We start from the raw sequence: 27792 nt of genomic DNA on the forward strand, positions 1-27792 counted from the left end.
AAGCTGGAAAGGTAGAGAGGAGCCAGGCTGAGGAGATGCTATGAAAACCGATGGATAGGATTTGACAACAGCATGAATGAGACAAAAAACAAAAAGTCAAGGATAATACCCAGCGTGACCAGGAGGATGGTGGTACCCAGGGCAGTAACAGGAGAGAGGAGAAGAACAGGGGAAGATGAGTTCAGTATTGGGCGTGTTGAATTTAGAACATCTGTGCTATAGGCAGCTAGGTGACAGCTTATAGAATGTTGGCTTTGGAGTCTGGAATTGCTGAGTTTGAGGAGAGGAGAGAGCCCAAGACAGAGCCTTGGGAGACATCTATTGTTAGCAACTATGATCTGGATGAAAATCCAACAGATGAGAGCAAGAAGGAGCAGTCCAACCAACAGGAAAAGAATCAGGATGATGTAGTGTCAAAGAAACCTAAAGAAAAGAAGGATCAACAGTGTCAAAGGCTACACAGTGAGGTCTAGAAGGATGAGGATCGGGAAAAGGCCATTAGGTTTGGCAATTAAAGGGTAACTTTGGAGAGGGCAGTTTCAGTTGAATGAAGAGGTACAAAGACAGAGTACAGAGAGTTAAGAAGAGAGTGAGAACTAGTGGAGGCATTGATTATAGACAGTCTTCTTAAGGAGTTTAGTCACAAAAGGAAGAAAAACAGGGGAAGACAAATAGCGGGCACAGATTAATCAAGCAGAGGTTTTTTGATGCTTCAGGACACACTGGCATTTTTGTAGACAGTGGGGAAGCAGCCAGTAGAGAGGGTCCAATGCAAAATTATACTGTCTTATCTCAACTGGATTCTCAGTCCTGCAAAATGATTCTTTTTTCCTTCACTTTTTCATTCTATTGACCTCCCCACAGCAGCGATCCTCAAGTCATCTACAACAGCCTCTTCATCCTCCCTCTTAGCAGAGGACCTCATGTTATACTTCACTGAAAAAATTCAGGCCATCCATCCCAAGCTCCCTCTCCTCCTCAATTCCACACTTCAATCATTCAGCACTATACTCCAATTCTTCTTTGTTCTACTTTCAGATAAGAGTTTCTATCTGCTTGTCGATACCACCCCAACAGTGCCCTTTATCCATTCTCCTCCGGGGAACTCCCCTTCAATCATCATTTCTCTCATGTAGTCAACATTTTCTTATCCACTGACTCCTTTACATGCTGCTTATAAACATGACCAGTTCTCTCTCAAAGTCAAAGTCAAAGCTATCAGCCTCTATCTTTCTTTTCTTTCACAGGCAAATTCTTAGAAAGAGCTGTCTCGACTCAAGGCCTCCACTCTCTCACCTCCCACTCATTTCTCAGCCTCTTGTAATCTGGCTCCAACCACCCCCCTCAGCTTGAGACTGCTCTTTTCATTGTAGACTCCAAGGCCTTTCCTCTGCCTGTCCTCCTCCAGCTTTCCTAACACTGCTTTATCATGGTTCTCTTGCTATCTACCAGCCTGATCTTTTTCAGTCTTCCCTGCAGACTCACAAGATCTTCAATAACGAGCTAAAGCAGAGGTCGGAGGCCAGGTGGTTAAATCTCCTCATTCTGTAGTTGTTCCTCCTCCACGTCACACTCCCTATACACTGAGTGGACCCCAAGGGCTCTGTCCTGGGCCCGCTCCTCCTTTTCACTCTACTTTCTCTCTTGGTGATCTCCTAAGTTCCTCTTAACTCAACCAACTTGATGTAGTTGGTTCCCAAGTCTTCACACCCAACACTCAGTTTCCTCCAATCGGCTATCCCACAGGTATCTCAAACTCAGCATGTCTGAAAGTAAATTTATTCCCCTAAACCTATTCCCTCCCTCCTAACTCCCCTATTTCTGTCTAAGGTATTACCATTACTCCAGTCGTCCAGCCTTAAAGCCTGGAAGCATCATCTACTGTTCCTTCTCAGGCACCATCACCATCTTGCCAGATTTCATCAACTCTTCCTCTGCAATAGCTCCCCACTCTACCCCCTTCTCAAGACTCACATGAAAAATAAAACCACCTTAGTTCAGGCAGTAGTGTGAAGTGTGCATTAGATGGGGACAGTGGGGAGGTTTGTGGAGTGTGACTGGAGAGAAAAAAATAGATACAGAAGATGTAGCACTAGAACTAACAAGACTCCATTACCCACCAGTGAACTTTTGGGGAGACAATCTGTTTAATGTTTTAGCACAGTAAAAGTATATTACCCGGGGCAGCTAGATGGCGCAGTGGATAGAGCACCGGCCCTGGAGTCAGGAGGACCTGAGTTCAAATCCGGCCTCAGACACTTAACACTTACTAGCTGTGTGACCCTGGGCGAGTCACTTAACCCCAATTGCCTCACTAAAAAAAAAAAAAAAAAAGTATATTACCCAATCTACAAAATAAGTATTCCATGAAAAACGAAGTCTAAATTAGAAGAGCAAAGCTCTTCCACAATCATGCTGTCATTTCTCATTCTCATTAGAACTGCTACCTTTTAAAATGATAAATGTTGGACGAGATGTGGGAAAACTGGGACACTAATGCATTGTTGCTGGAGTTATGAACTGATCCAATCGTTCTGGTACTATGCCCAAAGGGCTATAAAACTGTGCATACCCTTTAATCCAGCAAGAGCACTACTAGGTCTGTATCCCAAAATGATTAAAAAAGTGGGAGGGGGAAGGACTTCTTTGTACAAAAATATTTATAGCAGCTCTTTTTGTGGTGTCAAAGAACTGGAAATTGAGAGGATGCCCATCAACTGGAGAATGGGTGAACAAGCTGTGGGATTGTAATGGGATAATATTCCACTATAAGAAAAGATGAGCAGGCTGAGTTCAGAAAAACTTAGAAAGCCTTACATGAACCGATATAAAGGCAAGTGAGCAGAACCAGGAGAACACTGTACACAGTAACAGCAATATTATACAATGATCAACTGTAAATGACTTAGCTATTCTCACCAATACAATGATCCAAGACAATTCCAAAGGACTCATGATGAAAAACATTATCCACCTCTAGAGAAAGGAGTGATGGAATCTGAGTGCAGATTGAAGCATACTATTTCACTTTATTTTTTTCATTTTTTTTCTTTTGGTCTGTTTCTTCTTTCACAACAAGACTAATATGGGAGGCAGCTAGGTGGTGCAGTGGATAAAGCACCAGCCCTGGATTCAAGAGAACCTGAGTTCAAATCTGGCCTCAGACACTTGACACTTACCAGCTGTGTGACCCTGGGCAAGTCACTTAACCCCCACTGCCCCGGAAAAAAAAAAAAGACTAATATGGAAATGTTTTATATGACTGCACATACACAATGTAGATAAAATTGCTTACCATCTTAGGAAGGGGAGAGGTGAGAAAGGGAGGGAAAAAATTCAGAACTCAAATTTTTTTAAAAAAGGAATGTTAAAAATTGTCTTTACATGTAATTGGAAAAAAATATTTCAAAAAGAACCACTGCCTTTTCAGAAAGATTTTATTTACTGCTTCAAAAATGTTATAGGACTATAAATCAGAAAACAAGTTTTTTAGAACTATGTAATGTAAGAAAAGACCTGCCCTAAATCCATCTTTCATTTGAGAAAAGTGAAGTGAACTTTAGATTCTACTTCAAAAGTTATTCTGACTGCTCAGAGATTTTTCTTGGCTTACTTGCTAGTTATCAGGTAGGTTCCACATAGGTGAGATTGCTGGATGTGATCCTGATATATAGAGTCACATCTCACCTTTTTTATCTTATTCTAAGCCCCAACTCACTCCCTAAGAATATTTTAAAATGAATTCTGGGGGCAGCTAGGTGGCCCAGTGGATAGAGCACTGGCCCTGGATTCAGGAGGACCTGAGTTCAAATCCAAACTCAGACACTTAACACTAGCTGTGTGACCCTAAGCAAGTCACTTAACCCCAATTGCCTCCCCCGCCCCAAAAAAAGAATTCTGTATTTTTCCAATGTTTAAAAATCAGATGATCAGTTTTCAAATAAACTAAAAAGGAGAGTCACTGAAGCATTTTTTTTTAATGCAAAGGAAAGAAGACCAAAAAGAATCATATTCTATCAGAACAGCTCTGAAAGTTACATTGAATTTATTCTCTACCTTAAAAAGAAAAGTAAGCTGCACATAAAAGAGAAATACACTTTCATGTAAAATCCTTTTTTTCTATTCTGTGTACAGCAAAATTTTAATTTTATTTGCTGTTTCCGGTACGAATTTTTTTTTAAGTTCTTAAAGGAAAAAAGAAAAATAAACTAACTAGGCCCTGCAAGTAAGACTGCAAAAATACAAAATAAATAATCTCTACATTCTTTTTGAGCTCTAAAGTTCTATGATTCAATGCCTACTCAAATATTTTACCTGTCTACCTCTTCACCAACTGAAAAAAGATACAGATATTAAGTACATAAAATCTGTATTTACTGTTTCCCTAACCTATTTTTATTGAAAGTCACAAACTGCTATTTATGCGTCAGCCTTGAAAACGGTAGGAGCTATTTGCTAAACAAATGATTCTTGAATAAACCTAAAACTATAAGAAATGCAGTAAAATTAATAATAAATTATGGTCCCATCTCATTTTTTTTTAAACCCAGGCAGTAAAAATAATAAACAGTAAGTAGTCTCAATTTCTGGCCAAGATGTCTTCATGAACCAAAGCAGACAGCTCAGCTCCTACATAGCTACTCCAGCTAAAACCTAAAATTTGCACCAGACCAAATAATGATTAAAAAAAAGATCCAATAAGCATCTATAGTGACAACTTCCATCTATCCCCAAACTGCAGAGAAGATCAGCCAGAAACCCATGGGCAATAAGAAATGGGGACACCAGGGGCAAGCAAACAAGCTCAACCTCTCAGCATGGACTGACTAGAGGGCTTTGTGTCTGGAAGCAGCAAGGGCTGGGCCCCTGACCCTGCAGATCCCAGGGTGAGCACCTTGGAAGCTCTGGGGAGCAGCAGTAGCCAGAGTGGCATTGTTGCAGCAGCACTCAGAACAGAAAGCTCCAAGGCCCCTAATTCTCTGTCCTGAGACACCACAGAGATCCAGCATTGTGAACCTCAAAGATCCATGGGGAACTCATCTCAGGAGGTAAAGGTCAGCACAGAAACCCGAGGGACCCAGGATGAGATGAAGTTGGGCTAACCACTCCATCCAAAAGCTGTGATATCAATAACAAGAATTTGTGAATCACTGGACTTCCCGAAAACCATGTTGTTGTTTTTTAAACCAGGACACTCTATTTCAAGAAATTATAGCCCAAAACTGTCTTGCTCTCTAATAGCTAAGTGAAGACAGAATCCACTGATCACATCCCTTAAAAAAAAAAAAAAAAAGGAAAAAGCATCCCAAGGCTCTTTACTTCCATTCTCCATATACAGTCACCATCAAGCACTCCTTCCTTAGCATCTCTTGTCCCCGCGCCCTTCTCTCTTCTCTCCGCTGGTTCGAGCCCTGACCAGTTCCTACCTGGACCACTGCACAACCTTTCAGCTGGTCTCCCCACACCCCCCGTCCATCATCCATCCATTAAAGCAGAAACCGTTTCACCTCCTACTCAAAAACACCTCAATGGCTCCCTATTACCTCCAAGATCCAATAAAAAAACCTGCCTGGCTTCCACAGCCGCTTCCACAGCCCCTCCCACCTTTATCCAGTCGCCCAAGGACATTTTCACTGGCTGGTCATCATGCTCCCAATGCTCTTCCTTCTCATCTCTGCCTCCTGGCTTCCTTGGCTTCCTTCAAGTCTCAGCTTCTACAAGAAGCCCTTCCCAGACTCCCTAGTCTCACATGGCAGCTAGATGACACAGTGGTGAGTGAAACCTGAAGTCAGGAAAGCCTGAGTTCAAATCCAGCCCCCAGGCAAGTCATTTGGCCTGTCAGTCTCAGTTTCCTGAACTGTAAAATGGGGATAACAATAGCACCTACCTCCCAAGGTTGTTATGAGGATTAGAAAGCACCTAAGGGGGGGGCAGCTAGGTGGCAGCTAGGTGGCGCAGGGGATAGAGCACCAGCCCTGGAGTCAGGAGTACCTGAGTTCAAATCTGGCCTTAGACACTTAAATACTTACTAGCTGTGTGACCCTGGGCAAGTCACTTAACCCCAACTGCCGAACTAAAAAAAAAAAAAGAAAAAGAAAAAAGAAAGCACCTAACGGGGGTAGAGCCAAGATGGCGGAGAGGAAGCAGCAAGCTACCTGAGCTCTACTTCTGTTCCCTCAACTAGAACATTAAATCAAGCCTCTGGATGGATTCTGAAACTACAAAACCTGCAAAGAGACAGAGAGACACAGTCTTCCAACCAGAGATAATTTAAAAGACTTCAGGAAAAGGTCAGTCTGACTCGGGCAAAAGGGAGGCCCAGCGCAGGGCAGCAGCCCAGCACCAAGGGGGTCGGGGCAAGTCAGCAGGAGATGCGGGCCACAGCCAAACAACTGAGGCCCCTGGAACCTGGCTCAAAAATCTGGTGACCAAGAAGGACAGTGGAAAAACTACCTGCACCAGCAGAGAGGGCAAGTTACCAGCTGTAAGGCCACGAACAGGACAGGTGGGATCAGGCGCCTGACCGAGCGCTCTCAGACAGGAAGTGCAGGCAGGGGGGCAAACTGCACACACTATAAAGGCCTCAGAGTAAAATGCCGGTCACACAGCACCTATACCCCTGCACAAGAAGCCCAAAACAAGGACCCTGGTGCCCCCAGAGCAGACCTCAACTTAAAAAAATAAATAAATAAGCTGCAATAATGAGTAAGACGCAAAAAAGAGCCCTCTCCAATGAGACCTTCCGTATCAATAGGGAAGAAGCCAACACAAACTCAGATGAGGACAATAGCCTCAAATTGCCTACATGTGAAGCCTCTCGAGGGAAGGTGAATTGGTCTCAAGAACAAAAAGCCTTCCTGGAAGAGCTCAAAAAGGATTTTAAAAATCAACTGAGGGGCGCAGTGGATAAAGCACCAGCCCTGGATTGGGGAGTGCCTGAGTTCAAATCCGGCCTTGGACACTTGACACTTACTAGCTGTGTGACCCTGGGCAAGTCACTTAACCCCCGTTGCCCCGCAAAAAAAAAAAATCAATTGAGAGAGGTAGAAGAAAAAATGGGGAGGGAAATGAAAGCAAAACAAGAAAACTATGAAAAAAGAATCAGCAGCTTGGAAAAGGAAGCACAAAGATTGACTGGGCAAATGGAAAAAAAGGTGCATAATCTTACTGAAGAAAACAATGCCTTAAAAATTAAAAGTGGACAGCTGGAAGATAAGGAATCCATGAGACACCAGGAATCAGTCAAGCAGAATCAAAAGAATGAAAAAATAGAAGAAAATGTGAAATACCTCACTGGAAAGACAACTGATCTGGAAAACAGATCCAGGAGAGACAATTTGAGAATCATTGGACTGCCTGAAAGCCATGACCAGAAAAAGAATCTAGACACCATATTCCAGGAAATTATTAAGGAGAACTGCCCTGATATCATAGAATCAGAAGATAAAATCATCATTGAAAGAATCCACCGATCACCTCCTGAAAGAGACCCCAAAAGGAAAACTCCAAAGAATATTGTAGCCAAATTCCAGAATTATCAGGTGAAGGAGAAAATACTCCAAGCAGCCAGAAAGAAGCAATTTAAATATCATGGAGCCACAGTCAGGATTTCTCAGAACCTGGCAGCTTCAACATTAAAGGACCACAAGGCTTGGAATATGATATTCTGGAAGGCAAAGGAGCTTGGATTGCAGCCAAGAATCTATTACCCAGCAAAAATGTTCATTCTCTTTCAGGGGAAAAGATGGACATTTAATGACATTGGGGACTTTCAATCTTTCCTGATGAAAAGACCAGAACTGAATAGAAAATTTGATCTTAACATACAAGACTCAAGAGAAGTTTAAAAAAGGTAAACAGAGGGGAAAAAAAAAAAAGGTTACTCAATTAGGTTAAACTGTTTCTATCCCTACACAGGAAGATAATACTCATAACTCTTAAGAACTGTAAATGTATTTGGGCAGAGAGAAGGACTTTACACAGAGGGTATAAATATAAATTGTCTTTGAGGTGATGATACAAAAAAAATTAAGGGGTTATAAAGGGAGTCTATGGGGAGGAGAGGAAAGGGGAGGTGGAATGGGATGAATTATATCATATGAAGAGGTGAAAAAAAACCTATTACAATAGAGGGAAAGAAAGGACAGGTGAACATTGTTTCAACCCTACTCTCATTAGATTTTATTCAAAGAGGGAATAACATATACGTTCATTGGGATAAAGAAACTTAGCTCATTCTTTAGGGAAGCAAAAGGGGAAGGGAAAGGGTGGGACTGATAGAAGAGAGGACAAAAGCAAGGGAGAAAAGGGTAAAGAAAAGAGGGGGGGGTGATAAAAAGGGAGGGCAGATTGGGGGAGGCAGGGATAAGTCGGTAAGGAGGAATAGGGTGAAGGGGGGGGGAGTACAAAGGGGGTAAATAGAATGGAGGGGAATAGACAGTCAGTAATAATAACTGTGAATGTGAATGGGATGAATTCTGCTATAAAACGGAAGCGAATTGCAGAATGGATTAAAAACCAGAATCCTACAATATGCTGTTTATAAGAAACACATCTGAAGCAGAGAGATACACACAGAGTAAAGGTAAAAGGCTGGAGCAGAATATATTATGCTTCAGCTAAAGTAAAAAAAGCAGGGGTAGCAATCCTTATCTCAGACAAAGTGCAGGCAAAAATAGAGCTCATTAAAAGAGATAAGGAAGGAAATTACATCTTGCTAAAAGGTACTATAGATAATGTGCCAAGTGATATAGCATCCAAGTTCTTAGAGGAGAAGTTAAATGAGTTACAAGAGGAATTAGACAGTAATACTATACTAGAGGGGGATCTGAATCTCCCCCTCTCAGAATTAGATAAATCTAGCCAAAAAATAAGAAAGAAGTGAAAGAAGTGAATAGATTACTAGAAAAGTTAGACATGATAGATGTCTGGAGAAAATTGAATGGGGATAGAAAGGAATATACCTTTTTCTCAGCAGTACATGGCACATTTTCAAAAATTGACCATGTATTAGGGCACAAAAACATCATAGTCAAATGTAGAAAGGCAGAAATAGTAAATGCATCCTTCTCAGATAATGATGCAATAAAAATTACATATAAGAAAGAGCCAGGGAAAAGTAGAATGAAAATCAATTGGAAACTAAATAATTTCATTCTAAAGAATGAGTGGGTCAAACAACAAATTATAGAAAGAATCAATAACTTTATCCAAGAGAATGACAATAATGAGACAACATACCAAAATCTATGGGATGCAGCCAAAGCAGTGCTTAGGGGAAAATTTATAGCTCTAAATGCTTACATGAATAAAAAAGAGAAAGAGGAGATTAATGAATTGGGCATGCAACTTAAAAAGTTAGAAAAAGAGCAAATTAGAAATCCCCAATTAGATACTAAACTAGAGATCCTGAAAATTAAAGGAGAAATTAGTAAGACTGAAAGCAAAAAAACTATAGAATTAATCAATAAAACTAAGAGCTGGTTTTATGAAAAAACCGATAAAATAGATAAAATATTGGTTAATTTGATTAAAAAAAAGAAGAAAACCAAATTACCAGTATCAAAAATGAAAAGGGTGATGTTACCACCAATGAAGTGCAAATTAAATCAATAATTAGGAATTATTTTGCCCAACTGTATGCCAATAAATTTGACAATCTAAATGAAATGGATGAATATTTACAAAAATACAAACTGCCCAGGTTAACTGAAGAGGAAATAAAATCCTTAAATAAACCCATATTAGAAAAAGAAATTGAACAAGCTATTAATGAACTCCCTAAGAAAAAATCCCCAGGGCCAGATGGGTACCAAACATTTAAAAAACAATTAATTCCAATATTATATAAATTATTTGGAAAAACAGGTGAAGAAGGAGTTCTACCAAATTCGTTTTATGACACAAATATGGTGGTGATACCAAAACCAGGCAAAGCAAAAACAGAGAAAGAAAATTATAGACCAATCTCCCTAATGAATATTAATGCTAAAATCTTAAATAAGATATTAGCAAGGAGATTACAGCAAATGATCTCCAGGATAATACACTATGACCAGGTGGGATTTATACCAGGAATGCAGGGCTGGTTCAACATTAGGAAAACTATTAACATAATCAACCACATCAATAAGAAAACCAACCAAAATCATATGATTATCTCAATAAATGCAGAGAAAGCTTTTGACAAAATACAGCACCCATTCCTAATAAAAACACTAGAGAGTTTAGGAATAGGTGGAGCTTTCCTTAAAATAATAAACAGTATCTACCTAAAGCCATCAGCAAGTATTATATGCAAGGGAGATAAATTAGAGGCCTTCCCAATAAGATCAGGGGTGAAACAGGGATGTCCATTATCACCCCTATTATTTAATATTGTCCTAGAAATGTTAGCTTTAGCAATCAGAGAAGAGAAAGGAATTAAAGGAATTAGAATAGGCAAGGAGGAAACAAAACTATCACTCTTTGCAGATGATATGATGGTATACTTAAAGAATCCTAGAGAATCAACTCAAAAATTACTTGAAACAATTAACAACTTTAGCAAAGTAGCAGGATATAAAATAAATCCACATAAATCATCAGCATTTCTATACATGACCAACAAAGTCCAGCAGCAAGAAATAGAAAGAGAAATTCCATTTAAAGTAACAGTAGATAATATAAAATACTTGGGAGTCTACTTGCCAAGACAAACCCAGGAACTCTATGAACACAACTACCAAATACTCTTCACACAAATCAAATCAGATCTAAATAATTGGAAAGATATCAATTGCTCATGGATAGGCAGAGCTAATATAGTAAAAAATGACAATACTGCCTAAATTAATTTACTTATTCAGTGCCATACCAATCAGACTACCTAAAAATTATTTTATAGAGCTAGAAAAAATAATAACAAAATTCATCTGGAAAAAACAAAAAATCAAGAATATACAGGGAAATAATGAAAAAAAATTCACAGGAAGGTGGGTTAGTGGTACCAAACCTGGAGCTTTACTATAAAGTGGCAGTCATCAAAACTATCTGGTACTGACTAAGAAATAGAGTGGAAGATCAATGGAATAGGCTAGGCACAGGAAATGCAGTAGTAAATGACACAAGTAATGTAGTGTTTGATAAACCCAAAGACTCCAGCTTCTGGGATAGGAACTCAGTATTTGACAAAAACTGCTGGGAAAACCGGAAGATAGTATGGCAGAAATTAGGCATAGACCAACATCTTACACCTTATACTAAAATAAGGTCAAAATGGGTACATGATTTAGACATAAGAGGTGATACCATAGGTAAATTAGGAGAGAAAGGAATAGTCTACCTATCAGATCTTTGGAAAGGAAAACAGTTTATGACCAAACAAGAGATAGAGTATATTATAAAATGCAAAATGGATGATTTTGATTACATTAAATTAAAAAATTTTTGTACAAACAGAAGCTATGCATCCAAAATTAGAAGGGAGGCAGAAAGCTGGGAAACAATTTTTATGGCCAGTACTTCTGATAAAGGCCTCATTTCTAAAATATATCGGGAACTACATCAAATTTATAAGAATACAAGTCATTTCCCAATTGAGAAATGGTCAAAGGATATCAATAGGCAGTTTTCTGATGAAGAAACCAAAGCTATCTATTCCCATATGAAAAAATGCTCTAAATCTCTAATGATTAGAGAGATGCAAATTAAAACAACTCTGAGGTACCACCTGACACCTATCAGATTGGCTAAAATGACAAAAAAGGAAAATAATAAATGTTGGAAAAGCTATGGAAAAATTGGAACACTAATGCATTGTTGGTGGAGCTGTGAACTGATCCAACCATTCTGGAGAGCAATTTGGAATTATGCCCAAAGGGCGATAAAGCTGTGCATACCCTTTTTACCCAGCAATACCACTTTCGGGTCTTTTGCCCAAAGAAATCATGGAAAGGGGAAAGGGGGAAGGGACCCACATGTACAAAAATATTTACTGCTGCTCTCTATGTGGTGGCAAGGAATTGAAGTTGAGGGGATGCCCATCAACTGGGGAATGGTGGGACAAGTTGTGGTATATGAATACAATGGAATACCATTGTGCTATAAGAAACCTGGAGGGTCTTGTGCGGGCTGATGATGAGTGAGATGAGCGGAACCAGAGGAACATTGTGCACAGTATCATCAACATTGAGTGCTGATCTACTGAGATGGATTATATTCTTCTCACCAATGCAATGGTACAGAAGAGTTCCAGGGAACTCATGATAGAAGAGTATCTCCAAATCCAAGAAAAAAAAAAAAAGAACTGTGGAGTATAGATGCTGAATGAACCATACTATTTCTTTTGGTTTTGGTGTGGATGTTTTTCTATTTTGAGGTTTTTCGTCATTGCTCTGATTTTTCTCTTATGGCATGACTAATGCAGAAATATGTTTGATGTTATTGTGTGTGTGTGTGTGTGTGTGTGTGTGTGTGTGTGTGTGTGTGTGTATATATATATATAAAAATAACCTATGTCGGATTGCCTGCTGTCTAGGGGAGGGGGGAGGGAGGAGAGGGAGGGAGAAAAATCTGAAATTGGAAAGCTTGTATAAACAGAAGTTGAGAACTATCTTCACATGTAATGGAAAAATATAATAAAATACTTTATTAATTTAAAAAAAAAAGAAAGAAAGCACCTAGCACAGGGCCTATCACATAGCAAGCTCAATATAAATGGTCATTTTTGTCATTGTTGTTATGACTATTGTTTTCTAAGATTACCCCCAATGTATTCTATATTGATCTTGTTGGTACAGTTGTTTGAATATTGTCTCTCCCCTTCTACTCTGGGTTCCTTGAGAACAGGGAGCAGTTTTTTTGTCTTTCTTTGTGTCCTTCAAGTTTAAGCCAGTGTTTCCTACATAGTGCATGCTTAATAAATGTTTTTTGAATGACTACTCGGGAATGTCACAGTCAGAAAATCCAGTCAGTCAACAGGTATTTATTTATTAAGCACATACTAGGTGCACTGTGCTAAGCACTAGAGCTCCCATGTCAAAGAAAAAAAATACAATAAACCTCTCAAAAGAAGCAGTTCTAGTACCAAGAAACTAGAATCAGGGTCAGTCAGTGGGTCAATAAACATTTATTAAGCACCTTCTATGTTCCAGTCAAGGTACCAGGGATTGGGGATACAAAGAAGGGCAGAAGACAATCCTTGCCCTGAAGGAGCTCGAACTCTAATGAATGGTAGGATCTGGAAGCTTCTACTATAAGAGGAACTCTTTGTATACAGTATTCCAAAAACAAAAGAGATAGGTTTACAACCAATAACTTACCTTGAAAAGTTAAGTATAATCCTACAGAGGGGAAAAAAAAAGTTTTAATGGATTATAGGACTTCCAAATATTTTTGATGGAAAAAAACCACTGAGTAGGAATGGTAAGACAGAAGTGCACAAGTCAAGAGAAACCTAGAAAGGTACATTTATTGTTGAGCAACTGGAAGGTGCTGTACGATGATCTGGATCTAACATGAATACAGGAAGAAGAAAAAAGTATCACTTGAGAACCTTAAAGTCTTCAAAGGATACAGAGAGAGTTATTTTAAAAAACAAAACAAAACAAAAAACAACACAGAGGTCCAGGGGGTAGAGTTGTTTTCATTTGGAGGGCTTTAAGAGAATGAGAAAGAAGGATAAAAAGAATGCACTGGGATAGGAAGGTGGAAGAAGGGGGTGGAACTCCTATCTCTTAAATGGGACAGGTAAGAAGAGTAAACAAATGGGAGGAAGGCATGTAGGGAGTGGCAATCAGAGGAAGCTCACTCTAATCGGAAATAAACAAAGGTTTTAATCAGTTTGCAATAGAAACACATCAAACTAGGCAAGGGAAGGAATAATCACAAACTCCTGATCTTGAAGGAGAAATTAAAAGGAGGGATAAAAGGGAATGAATCAGAATCTGAGGGGTGCCCATCTTTGGGAAATGCCTCAAGGAATTAGAATATAGTAACTGTCATTAACAAATGACCAAAAAATGAATTTTTTTAAAAATCTGGGTTGTATAAACTAAATCAGAGTGAAATAAGTAGAACCAGGAGAATAATTCATACAAGGACAACAATATCGTAAAGAAAAACAACTTTGAAAAAAATGGAATGACCAACCACATCTCCCAGGGAACTATCAGAAAGCACGTCACTGACTTCCTGACAGAAAAGAGATAGAAACAAGGTGTTGAGACAGACATTTTGGGGGCATGGCCACTGTGAGGCCATGGTTGACTGTTTATTTGTTATAAAGGTTTATTTGCTTTTAAATTTTTCTCTCAGTGTGTAATGGAGAGATAGGTAGAAAGAGAAAGAAAAAAGGAGAGAAAAAGGAAGAGAGGGAGGGAGGGAGGGAGGGAGGGAGGGAGGGAGGGAGGGAGGGAGGGAGGAAGGAAGGAAGGAAGGAAGGAAGGAAGGAAGGAAGGAAGGAAGGAAGGAAGGAAGGAAGGAAGGAAGGAAGGAAGGAAGGAAGGAAGGAAGGAAGGAAGGAAGGAAGGAAGGAAGGAAGGAAAAAACATTTACTTACTATATATGGCAGGCATTGTTCTGAGCCTGGAAATACAAATAAAAGCAAGACAGTCTTTGCCCCTTAAGCCAACACAGTCACCAATTTCAGTTAAGTAAACTTCACAGAGGCAAGAAGAGCCTGAAACAGCCTTTGAACTCAGGTCACTTGATTCCAAATCCACCACTTTCCACTGCACCATGATGTCCTTCATGAGTTTCAGCTTCACCATAATTCTCATTTCACATAACTTTTAACCAGAATTCATCATTTTTCAAATTTTTCATCAACTATGGTGGTCCAGCCCCATTTGAATTCAACAATCAAAATTTTACTTCATTCTGAAAAATGACTACTGTCCCTTTCATTCATACACAGTTCACAAACTCCAAAGAACACAAAACATCACAAAAATACAGCTGCTTTACTGAGTATCAAGAATCCCTTCCCTTTACTCAGAGAACCAGTTTTAAAGTTCACTCAGATCAAGTAGGGTGAGACAAAGATTCTGGAAAGGATAAAGAAAAAGACAAATTACCCTAAATCATCTCTTTGCAAACAACTAAACAAATAAGAAAATCACTATTATTCTCTTTATTAGATTGTAAACTCCTTGCATAAAGGGCATTTGTCTTTTGTATGCTCTGTATAACACAAAAGTGTGGAACACATTAAAATTAATTTCACTCTCTAACAAGTGTTTTTTGTCAGACATAGTTTCCAGGTCCAATGGGATCAAAATCTTGGGCCTCATATTTACTTGACTCTTGTTCTACTTCATTCTCTACATATAATCACAAAGTCTTTTTTTTTTAATATTTTTTTTTTTGGCAGGGCAATGGGGGTTAAGTGACTTGCCCAGGGTCACACAGCTAGTAAGTGTTATGTGTCTGAGGCCGGATTTGAACTCAGGAACTCCTGAATCCAGGGCCGGTGCTTTATCCACTGCGCCACCTAGCTGCCCCCAATCACGAAGTCTTAATGATTATCACTTTATGCTTCTCCAATTCTCCCTGCCTCTACAATTGCCTACCAGCCTAGTCACAACCTGGATTACTGCAATAATGGTGTTCCTGCTGCTGCTCTCCCCTACTAAGAGACACCCTGTTGGAGAATATCGCATGTTTAGCTTCCTAAAACATTGCTTTCATTTCAGGTTTAAGGAATGCTAGAGCTAGAAGAAACCATAGAGATCTGGGCCAATCCCCTCATTTTACAGAGGAGGAAACAAGCCTGGAGAGAGAAAGTAATTTACTTAAGCAACACAACACAGCAAATTAACAGTAATTGTCACTATCCTGTTCAAGACAATACAACTGCTACCTACACTGGACCAAGTCTAAATCCTTTAAGTAGCATTTATGTTGCTCCACAAGATGAGCCCTCATTTTCTATACACGCTTGTTTCCCTAAACCCAGTAAGGCCAATCACTGTACTATCCCATATTCAAGAGGTAAGATATGATAGGGAAAGCAAAAGGATGGGAGCTTGACGTTGAGGCTCCCATCAGCAATTTGCCAGTTCAAAGCGACACAAGTCACTTCAGTTCTCTAGGTCTGCTGGACCATGTGAGAAATGAGGTAGCTGGACTAGATCTGGAAGGTTCCTATTTCCTCCCTCCTCCCAGCAGTAAATGCCTTCCCCTCCAAGGTTACCTGTTATCTTCCTTAGATGTGTTTGGTAAATGCTATATGTGTTGTCTCCTTAAGGACAAGGACTATTTTTGTTTACTTACAATAGGATCAAATGGCTTTATCATTCACTACACCATTCTACAGGGGGAAAAACCCAACTTGACTACTATCTGGCCTCCTGACCTCCATTTCTGCCCATGAAATTAAACTCATCCTTTAGTTTCCAGCTCTAAGGCCCCCTCTCTCTTATGAATGTCACTTTGTGTCATTACTCTCTACTGCCACTATATTCCTCCTTGTAATACATTATGTATTCATCTTATCTCCCCTAATAAACTCCTCGAGGGCAAAGACTTTATCTTTCTTGTATTTCTAGCCACCAAAACAACAAGCACAATAGTGCCTTGCAGGTGTCTTAATATTTGTTTCACTGAATTTTTAAAAATTGATTTGGTTACTAAAACTGCTTTAGTTCAAATAGGATCAACTCATATTCCCAAGTTGAGAAGTTATATTGTTTTTCTAAATAAAAATTTTGTTGGCCAATCTAGCAAGTTGCTTGAATGCTCTATGGAAATATCCATAAATATTATTTTTCTATCAGAAGAAAAAAATATCATGAAATCCAACACGTTTCTTTTAGAGAAAAAACAATCAAGGGTACTTTAGATTTCTTATTTTATAATACAGGTATATATGCATATCTCTTCTACTTTTCAAAGCCAAAATCCTAGAAAAAGTTGTCTTCCATACCAAAGCTTCTTAAACTGTAGGTCATGACCCCATATGAGGTCCCATAATTGAATGGGGGGGGGGTCCATGAAAAATTTGGCAACGGTAAAAGGTTATATATACCTATTTTATGTAGCCATAACCCAGGGTCACATTTGAATCTCTCAGGCAAAAAGGAGTTGGTGAGCAGAAAAAGTTTAAGAAGCCCTGCTCTATATTATCCCAACTCCCATTTACTTGTCAATACCTTCCAATTATCACACCACAAGACTGCTAAATCTAATGGGATTTTTTTCCAGTTTTCATTTTTCTCAATCTCTCATGGCTCCTAAAAACTCAACCACCATCTCTATGAAGAGGATTCTCAGATTTATACACCTAGTCCTCATCTCTCCAACTCCACATCCCATAGGCATATCAAACTCAACACACCTAAAACTAAACATCTTCAGTGACTTCCTACTGCCTTTAAGGTAAAATACAAGTCCCCCAGTTTGGCAACAAAAGGTCTTCACAATCTGGCTTAATCTTTTGAGACACTTCACACACTTCTCCCCTACCACCACCACTTTACATTCCATGCAAACTGGACAACATGCTCTTTCATACATGTTCTTTTGCTAGGTCAACAAGCAAATTTAGGGAATACACACTCTGTCATCAGCTCTCTGAAGAATAGAGATGTAAGGAGATGCAGAAGAGGAACCTGGTAATGACATCAGGACTCTGTACCTTTGAATAATGGATACTTAAAATGAAATCACAATTTTAACTACCCAAAAGTGGAAAGAAGCCTGCCTCGGGAGGGTAGTAGGTTTTCCCCTTAAAGCAAACTCATATCCATTAAAGCAAACATATTCAAAACAGAACTGATTTTCTTTCAACCAAACCCCTATTTCTCTGAAGGGCACCATTCCATAATCACTCAAATTTATAACCTGGAGTCAACTGTGCTCACCACTCACCTCCCCACTTCTCATACCCAATCAGCTGCCAAGCCCTGGCCTCTCTCAAGCTGCTCCCCTCTTCTGCACTGCTATGTCTCTTGCCCCACTTTATTTCAGGCCCTTCTCACCTCTGATCTGAACCATTTCAATACACTCTTCCCTAGCTAATCCATCATCTTCACATAGCTGCCCAAGTGATATTCCTGAAGTGCAGGCAGGACAACCGTGCCACTCTCCTGCTCACGAAGTCCCACACTTGGCCCACTGCTCCTGGGATCTACTACCTTTCCACCCTCTCACTCTGGGCTCCTCTGATGTCTCACATTCATGCCTATGTTCCTGGTGACTAGAAGGTAGGCCACAGCATCCTTTAAGGTTCAGCGTGAGCTCCATCTCCCACAAGAGGCTTTTCCTGACAACATCCTGCCCTCGATCACCTGATATTTACATTGTATGGATTTTGTCCCTCCTTATAAATACACATGCTACTTGCCCAGGTAGAATATAAGTTCCTTTAAAGACAGGGATTGTTTTGTTTTGTCTTTGTAACCCCTATCTCCCAGCACAGTTCCTGATTCACTTAAATAATTGTTGACCAATGGAAATTCTTCAAAGGTTTACTGTCTAAACACAGGCTGTAATAAGTCGCCTCTGAGGTTCCTTCCAATTCAGGTTCTGTGAAGGATGAAGGGAGGAAAACGAGATGTGAGAGAAAGACTGACGAACCTCAATGGGCTGGGAACGGTGAAAAGCAGAGAACAGTGAGAATGCAGCATATGTGCAATCCCCAGAAAGGGAAACAGGAGATGACAGCTGGGTTACAGTCTACAGAGAGGCTCTGCATCTCAAGCCTGTGGATCAGGGCAACTTCCAGGGCAACTCAGGAGCAGTATCCATGGGAAAAGAAATGGAAATTTGTAAATCCGTTTGGAAGTCTAGGAAATCGCTGATTCTGACCTGCAGAACTATACTCTGCAGATAGTGGATCCTTAAATCATGTGTGAGGACTTCAAATGGAAATATGCCTATACCACATGACTCACAGTTATTTATAATAAATAAACATAGAAACTGCTGAACCAAAGAGCTGAAAAGTACTTCAGAGGTGGCATCTAATCCCACATTCCAATAAAGACTCCCCAGTAGTGGGGAAAACTACAGCCTCAAAGCAGCCCCATTCCATCTTTGTCAAGTTCACTGTTTCCTTCCAAAGCAAAGGGAAGCTGCCTTTCTTTATAACTTCTCTCCATTTTCCTTCCTTCTACCCGTGGACACCAAAAAAACACAAGTCATCCTCTTTCCGTGTGACAGTCCTTCAACTGCCTTCCAAGAACTATGCCATCCCTCCCAAATCATCTTCCTTGGCTAAACATCCCCAAGTTCTTTCAATCAATCATCCTTTGACATGGTTCTGGGTCTCCTCACCAAGCGAGATACTCTCCTCTAGATGACTCTAGTTTGTCCATACACTTCCTCAATGGGTCCCCTGAATTGAATCATGTTGGTTATGATAAAAGGAAGATTTTTAGGCTCAGTCTTACACTTTGAACATCTATGGAAGGAGTTTCTGACAGAAAACAACAAAGCAACTGCATTCTGAAGGGAAAATTCTGTAGAAGTCTTTGTGGCTCCAAACACAATTATTCTTTTACTGAAAGAGCCGGCTATAAAATCCTTCAGATGATAGCTCTTATCATACTGTATCCCCAAGCAAAGCAAGCAAAACAGTGAACTCTTAAATACTAACATCCATTTAAAGTACAGTAGAAAAAACCAAAAATGGTGCCCGTAGTACAAAAGCACTAGGAACTCACGCAGATAAGTCACAATGCAGATCAGTTACATTATAAAATGGAAAAAATTGCTTTATACATTTTTGTTATATAAAGAGTTGGCTCTTTATACAATCTTTGCCACTTTGCCCTGAATAATTTCTTGCTGTTGTTCAGTTGTAACTCTTCTTAAGCCCATTTGGGGATTTCTTGGAAAAGATACTGGAGAGATTTACCATTTTCTTTTCTAGCTCATTTTACAGATGAGGAAACTGAGGCCAACAAGTTCTTAAACTTAACTTGCCTGGGATCACACAGTTAGCCAGTATCTAAGGCCACATTTGAACTCAGGTCTTCCTGACTCCAGGCTCAGGGCTCTATCCATTGTACCACCTAGTTGAATAATTTGAAGACTCTAAAATGCCAAGTAATCAATAATAAAGGAGGTACATATGAACATGTATTTATAAAAGAGAAAACTATACAAATACTTCAACTCTACATTAAAATAGTGTTGCTCAATGTTTCCCATATCAGGGTCACTGCGTATAAAATACTACACATAGGCATGGCTGCAAGGTTTGGAAGCCACACACAGTCACTCAGCTCTTGGGCCATCCAAACAGATCACAGACAGAGTCTCATTTCTATATGATCATTATCTTGCCAGAGGAAACAAACCCTAATCCAGCTGACAAGAAGGGATCCTTTTCTGAAGGAACTGGGTTATTATATATCTATTTAGTTAAGAAATCTACTCAGTCAAGAAGTTTATTCACTAATTTGCTTTTTAAAAAGATCTTATCTATTGACATTAGTAATCATACGCTATTCCTGATTGATAATGCTCAACCAACAGATAAAAGACCACTAGGACCTTAATTACAGGGCCTGGATTCAAATCCTAGTTTGGGATAGGTCTATGACTTTGAGCAAGTAAAGTCTTAGTCCCTCTGGGCCTCAGATTTATCAACTTTGAAATAAGAGGGTTGGATTAGATAATCTCTAAAACCCTCTTCCACCTCAACAACTAAGAAATCCCATGATTCTAAGTGCCATCCACAATCAAGTTACCATACAAGAATTATCAGTTTTTTTCATCCAAACCTAGATCTAATTAAACAATGAAATCTGAAAACGGAAGGTAAACGACATGAAGACTGCACTGAAATATCCCACCCATCCAAAAGCATTACGTGATAACCTCATTTATATGGAATATAGTTCAGAAACGGGAATTAATCAAAAAAGGACTCTAAGCAGCAAAAATGGATGTCACGAAGTGCATACACCAAAGCTCATGTGTTTTTACTCTTAGAAGATACCTGAGAGAATTATTTATTTGTAGCTTTAAGAACAACTGGAGTTTGACAGGCAGCGCCATGTAGTAGTAAAGCAGTAGAAAGTCTTAAATCCCAGAATTGAGAAGCACTAGCTGTGTGACCATATACAAGTCACATAAACTCTCTGAGCTCTGGTTTCTATAAAATGGAAATGGTAGGGGCAGCTAGGTGGAACAGTGGATAAAGCACTGGCCCTGAATTCAGAAGGACCTGAGTTCAAATCTGACCTCAGACACTTGACATTTACTAGCCCTGTGACCCTGGACAAGTTACTTAACCCTCATTGCCCCCACCCCCAAAAAGAATGAAAGGATGAGAAAAAAGACCCATATGTGAAAATGGAAATGATAATGCTTACACCTACAATATACCAACTCACAGGATTGTTGTGAGAAAGTCAACCACAAAGCATAATGTAAATCTCAGTTATTGTTACTTATTTTCAGTTCTTTAAAAGTAGCCAAGGAGATGGGGATATACAAACTACTATAGGCAATGAAGAAGTAATATAGAGAATGAGGGAAGGAGAAGAGAATACTCTAAAAAGGTAACTTCTAAAATGACAGTATTCTAGGGCCAATAAGCTTAAGAGCAAAAGGCTCTCCTAAGCCCCAATAAGCCCGAAGGGTATCACTAGATAGGGTAGAGTATAATAACTATGATCCATTATAATGACCTGGAGACATGAAAGAAAAAGCCAGTAGAATGTTTAAAAAAGGGAAAGAAAAGTATAACATTTGAAAAAGATCTCCATCCACAGTGATTAAAGTTAAAGGTTTTGTATTCTGCTATCAGGAAAGTTCAACAGGTTTTAAAATATTTAAAATGTTTATTTCACATTTACTTTAAATTATTGCAATTTCCCAAAACTTTCTGGCTTTCTTCATATTCAAAAAACGTTCCATTCCAAAGAAAGTTTATACTATTTCCCAATTTGTGAGTCAAGGATTATGGGGTACAGAATTATTGCATGGGATAGCTCACTAAATAACTCAGTATAATAACTTAATTGTTTTTCCTTCTGTAGACTGCACACTGTTTCACACATACAAAATATTGCATTTTTTTAAAAGCTGGCAAATATTGTTGTGATGAATTAATAACAATTTCATCTTAAAAGATTTAATGAATTCACAATAGCTTTTTCGTCATTGTGTTTTCTCAAAATACACTAACAGTTTAACTATTATATGAGGAGCTATGAATTTTTTTTTGAGATTAAAAGTAGAACTTATATTTGGTGAAGTAACTTCTTAAATCAAAGCAACTCTGAACCAAACAAAAGACTTCCTAAAGTGCCTGTTTGCAAAAGAAAATGTGCTTATATACTTCCTTCTAGAAGTTAAACACCCATACATTCTATATCATACTGCAACTTTAAGGGAGGAAAGAATACTTCGGGTTAAGGCAGTTTTTAAAAAAAGTTTCCTTCCTCTCATTAGAGTAAGAGATTCCTGTTGGCTTTAACTAACCCCAACAGGAAGGTCTTATTTTTCAAAGAAAATATCCCATTCATATATTTATGTTTCTAAAAATAATTAAGCATCACATACATATCAAAGCTTCTAGGCCTATTAACTCCCTGACAAATAATATTTCCATTATCCTAAACACTAATTTCCTATTCAGTTTCGTGTATTTCTAAATGTTATGCAATTATAACTAAAGGAAAATAAAAATATAATATATACAGCTAAATACAAAGAAGTTGGAGCAATTACTTATTTTACCTGAGAAATAAAAATAAGTTCAGTAAAAATAAATTAGGGGATTCAAAAATATATTTTGATATTAGGATTATCAACAGTTTCATATTAAAATGTGTGAATTTAATTCCTTGTAAAAACTGCAATAAGATTGAAAGTCCCAAATACAATAGGGCCCATGGTGACTAATGTTCTATAATTACTATATTCCAAACACTACTTTTCTTCCCCATTTTCAAATGAGAACTGAGACAAAAGCAAGTATAAAGATTGATTTAGTTCCAAACAATGAATTTTGATGTCAAAGTCTCTAGGATTATGCTAATAATTAAACCCAGTACATTATCATAATTTGTGATGCCATTCTGTATCACAAAGTATCACAATGTCAAAACAACTGTGGAATTATCAGTATCTGACTATTTGTCAGATTTACAATACAGTACTTCCAAAGAGACCAGACAAGAGCCACTCTTAAAAGACTCTAGAATATTTTAGGATTCTTAATAGCAATTTTAAATATTTAGGGTTTTTTCCCTGATAAAGATGTTCTAAGAACTTTCAATGGTTTAAAATTGATTCTTTATGTTCACAAGTAGCACTTGACACATAGCTATCTTTACAAAAAATAATAATAATAATAATACAACATCCTTAAGTACTTCTAAAAAAGTCCTTCCGGATTATGAGCTCATGGGAGTTTCCTAACAATTGTATTGCTATCCTGTTTTACTGTCTTTCTTCTTCTGGTTGATAAGCTATTATTGCATAAGAAAAAGGCCAACACATATACAACTGACCTGCTTTAAGTTTATAAACCCCCTCTTATTTTAGTATCCCAATGTCACTAAAAAAAATTGACTAATCAATTACTGATTTTTTCTAAAGCAGCAATGAAAATACAAATTCACAGAACTGGGTAAAATTAATATAAGCTCAGATAATTTGGAATTTCCAACTCCTTAATTTTACAAAACGTATTTTATATGTATGTGTGTACATATTTATTTCGGTATATGAAAGAACAGCTAATGCAACAAATATTATGTACCAAAAATTGGTTAATAGAAACATTTGGGGAGCATAATAAAATAACTAAAAGTACATCATCCAAAATTCTTCTACGACACATTTTAAAGTTCAAATTTATTACTTTCATTCTCTGTACGGGTATCCCCAGCACAAAAGCACAGTGCCTGGCACACAGTACTTAAGTGTTTAATAAATGCTGGCTGACTGACAGTATTCCAAAAGTGACCTTCACTAGAAATAATTAAGCAAGTTAGGAAAAAAAGAGCCCTGACTATATTTGGAGAAACTATCTCTGCTGCCTGCAAGTCATTCTTGCTATCGATGTTTTGGTCTTGATCGAGTATGGAAAGTAATGGGACCAACATTTAAGATTTCCTTTTGCAAAGACACTCAATTTGCAAATGAGTTAAACGTTAAAAGATAAAATTTGGCAAATTGATTTTTTTCTCCTAATCATGTAATGCTTATTTGAAGCTTACCACGAATTTCAGTGCAATTATGTACAAAGGAAAAAGGTCTGCAAAAATTTGTACTTAAGGATCACAGACATAAAGCTAGAAGGAACCTTGGGGGCGACAAGCAGTCTACTCCCTCCTTCATATTTATAGATATGGTAACTGAGGATCAGTGGGTTGAGTGATTAACCAAAGGTTACACGCAGGTTAGTAAGTGTCAGAGATAAGATTTAAACCCAAATCCTCTCCCAAATTTACCCCTCTAACAAACCAAACAAAAAGCATCTCACTCGTTTTAAGGTTTATGACAACTGTACAAATGCAACAGTATATCACTTATTTCAAACACTGGACACGTACAAAAACTTTTATGACCAAAAAAATTCAAATTTATAAAGGTCATTTTGTTAAATCATTGCAGAAAGACACTTTGTTAACCAAGATAAAGATAAATGGAGAGAAAAGAAACCATGATAGATAGATAGACAGAGATGGAGAGATAGAGAGATAGAGAGAGAAACTAGATTAGATAGATTAGATAGCTGAATGGATGTGTATACACACACACACACACACACACACACACACACACACACACACACACGCTCGAAAGCACAGTAAACTTCCAAAAGAGCAAAAAATGATGGGTACGGGGAAAAAAGACCAAAATAAGCTAACAATTTTCCTTCCTTAAATCTTTTTCCATCCTGCTCTCAAAAATTGATTGCTCCAAAATTCAACCAATCAACAACCAATATTACCAATACTTATATAATCCATGGTACAGCTATTAAGGTTTGCAATAAATAAAAATAATATTTCAGACAACCACTATGAATAAGGTCACTTTCACTGTCTAAAGCCTTTTCAGTCTTGATTTACCTAAGAGGATCAAGAGACAGCTTTAAAAAACCACAAACCACTAAGGATGATTCTAGCGCATCTCAGTTAGGTGGAAAGAGGCCTGAATTGAGTCGTTCTATTTCTAGCACTTGGGGAGAGCCCAGCCTTGGGGAAATCACATAGCTTTTCTGGAACTCAATTTCTTCATCTGTTAAATGGGTAGAGACCAAATTGGGACTCTCTTCTGGTTCTGTGAAATGGAAACTGCATGGATTTTAGACCAGTTAATGGATAATCAAACCTCAAAAGAAGAGTTTACCTACAAGTCTGATACTCTAAAATTATAAATAAAAGGTTTTTTAAAATTAGTTTCATGGTTCCCTACACACTCAAAGACAGGTTTTGCTCCACCACAACACTGCTTCTGGCAGAATTCATATACCTAGGGAACTCTCCTATCAATGAACTAGGGGGGATAAAAGTATAACAGATTCCCTAACATTCATACACCTCGGAACCCAGTCAATGAAGCAGAGAGGGGAGTGGGGGAAGTAACAACTTCCAAGCAGAATTTATATAACTAGGAACCTTGTCAATGAAGGAGGAAAAAAAAAAGCTTAACACAACTTCCATCAGCATTCATACACCTATGAAGTGTGAGGAAGGTGGGGGAAGCGTAACAGCTTCCATCAACATACACCTAGGAACCCTCTGCCAATGAAATAGAAAAGAAGAAAAAAAAGCTGAACACAGCTTCCTGTAGAATTCAAATACCTAGGGAGCCCTGTCAATGAAAAAGGAAAGGGGAGGAAAAAAAAGGCTTAACACCTTCCATTAGAATTCATAAACCAAGAACCTTCTGTCAATGAAGGAGGGGGAAAAAAAGCTGTATACAGCTTCCAGCGGAATTCATACACCTAGAGACCCCTCTGTCAATGAAGTAGGGAGAAAAAGAAAGAAGCATCTAGTACTTAACAGTATTTCCTTGCTGGGAGAACAAAACCCTCTTCTCCAGCAATTCTTTGCCAACTTTCTTGCCCACATCGCTCCTGCGCTGAAACAATCCCGTTTCCCCCTTCCTCCTGTCCAGCGATCTAGCCTCCAGAAGCCAGCTAGGAAAGGTGATGTCAGAATAATAATAATAGTAGTAATAAAGACGGCCGCTGGTGGACTGCAAAGGCAAGAAGAGCTATCTCCGGGGCTTCGCAGCCCCCGGCTGGACTTGCACAAATCTAGTTCGAGGAGGTCCAGATGGCAGCCCCTCCAACAGGAGATGGGCTCTTCACCTTTTTGTTTAATTTCATTTTTTGGAGGCGGGGGAGAGTCACGGACCCCCCCCCCCCGGCAGTGCGGCACTCCGCCGAACTTAAACGCATAAAACAAAATACTGGGGCATAAGGTCCCATTTAAAACAAGAAGAACAAGTTCACGGACCCCGGGTTGTGTCCCCTCCCCCCCTCCCCCCCGTTCTTAAAGATGACCACAGTTGCAAAGTTTTTTGCTTTGTTTTTGGAAGAAGAGGAGTTTCCCAAAGAGTGCGGGAAGGGATGGAGGGGTGGCAGGATGGAGGGATGGAGGGACGGCTGCTTTCTCTTGGGGAAGGGTCCGGGGAACCAGCCCGGAACGAGCCGGGAGGCTGCGGCTCCGCCCGGGGTGGCCCCGCCCGCGACCTTCCCCCCACTCCCCCGGGCCCCGGCGCGTCCCGGGAAGGGCCCGCCCCTCGCCTCAGGAGCAGCAGGGGGGGGAGGGGGAGGGGAAGGGGAGGGCAGCACGGCCGCCGCCGCTGCCCCCCGCCCCCACCCCGGCACTCACCAGGGGTCCCGGGCCGGTTCTGCAAGAGGGGACGAGAGGGACGATCCCCGGCGCCTCGGCTCGGCTCGGCGGCGCTCCTCCCGCCGGCGTCCCGTGGGCTCTCTTCTTTTAGCCTCCGGCCCCTCTCACCCCAGCCCCGCCCCTCCGTATGGATTCCCCCCCGCGGTCTCCTCCTTCAAAAACTTTATTAGCTCCCTCTGCACGCACGGGAGCATCCGTTCCGCCTCGAGTCCCCCCCGCCCCTCCCCGCCAGAGTCCAACAAGCACGGAGCAGGAGCGGCGGCGGCGGCGGCGGACCGAACCCAGAAAGCTGCGCAGGCGCGCCGGCTCTCTTCTTCGCCTCCCTACTTCAGACAGCAGCTGAGATTCCAAAGCCGGTTCCTCCCTCCAACCCTCTTGCTCTCGTCCCAAACAGACTACAAGTCCCGGCATGCTAGGCGGCGCCGAGGCTGAGGATCCCGCTGGCGTGGCCTGTCGGGTTCTGTAGTTCTCTGCCCTGGAATGGGGCGAGGGAACATGTGGTCTGTTCGGGGGTCGGAGTCCGCCCTGGAGTGGGTGTTACCCCTCCCACCCACCAGGAAGGAGAGCCTCGCTGAACCCTGCCTGGCCTGCCGGGAATTGTAGTTTTGCCAGAAAGAGGAGTCTTGATTCCTGGCTGGAACACGGAGTTCAAAGATCTGTCATCAGTATTGGGGCTTCGCGTGCTGCTCCGTAACAGGGAGAAGAGAGCCCTGGCTGGAGCAGATTTGAGAGAGGAGAGAACTACTGAGTGACCCTGGGAAATAAACTTCATCACTTCTGTGTACTTTAATTCTTCCTAAGGGTCTCTATCTCCAAATAGTCCACTGGGAATGGATGTTTATTAAATAGAATTTGATTCCATCTCCATCCCTCCCCCACACACACCCCAAGCCATATACACAAATCTTTACAGAAAGGTTAATGATACATGATATAAAAGAGAGTAATAAAGAGCTTTAGGCCTCTGAAGAAAAGC

General features: G+C 39.8%; 1 protein-coding gene across 6 annotated transcripts in view; it reads right to left on the bottom strand.

Moving 5' to 3' along the window:
• PLEKHA1 (pleckstrin homology domain containing A1) overlaps positions 1–26928 on the bottom strand; it is a 90868-nt gene extending 63940 nt beyond the window's left edge. For all 6 annotated transcript variants that reach the window (XM_043985019.1, XM_043985023.1, XM_043985021.1 and 3 more), the window contains exon 1: positions 26796–26928. The gene's annotated coding sequence lies outside the window, so the exon portion shown is untranslated. The remainder of the gene's footprint in view (positions 1–26795) is intronic.
• Positions 26929–27792: the final 864 nt, after the last annotated feature.

This window comes from Dromiciops gliroides, chromosome 2, assembly GCF_019393635.1.
Source record: "Dromiciops gliroides isolate mDroGli1 chromosome 2, mDroGli1.pri, whole genome shotgun sequence".
Classification (NCBI taxonomy): domain Eukaryota; kingdom Metazoa; phylum Chordata; class Mammalia; order Microbiotheria; family Microbiotheriidae; genus Dromiciops; species Dromiciops gliroides.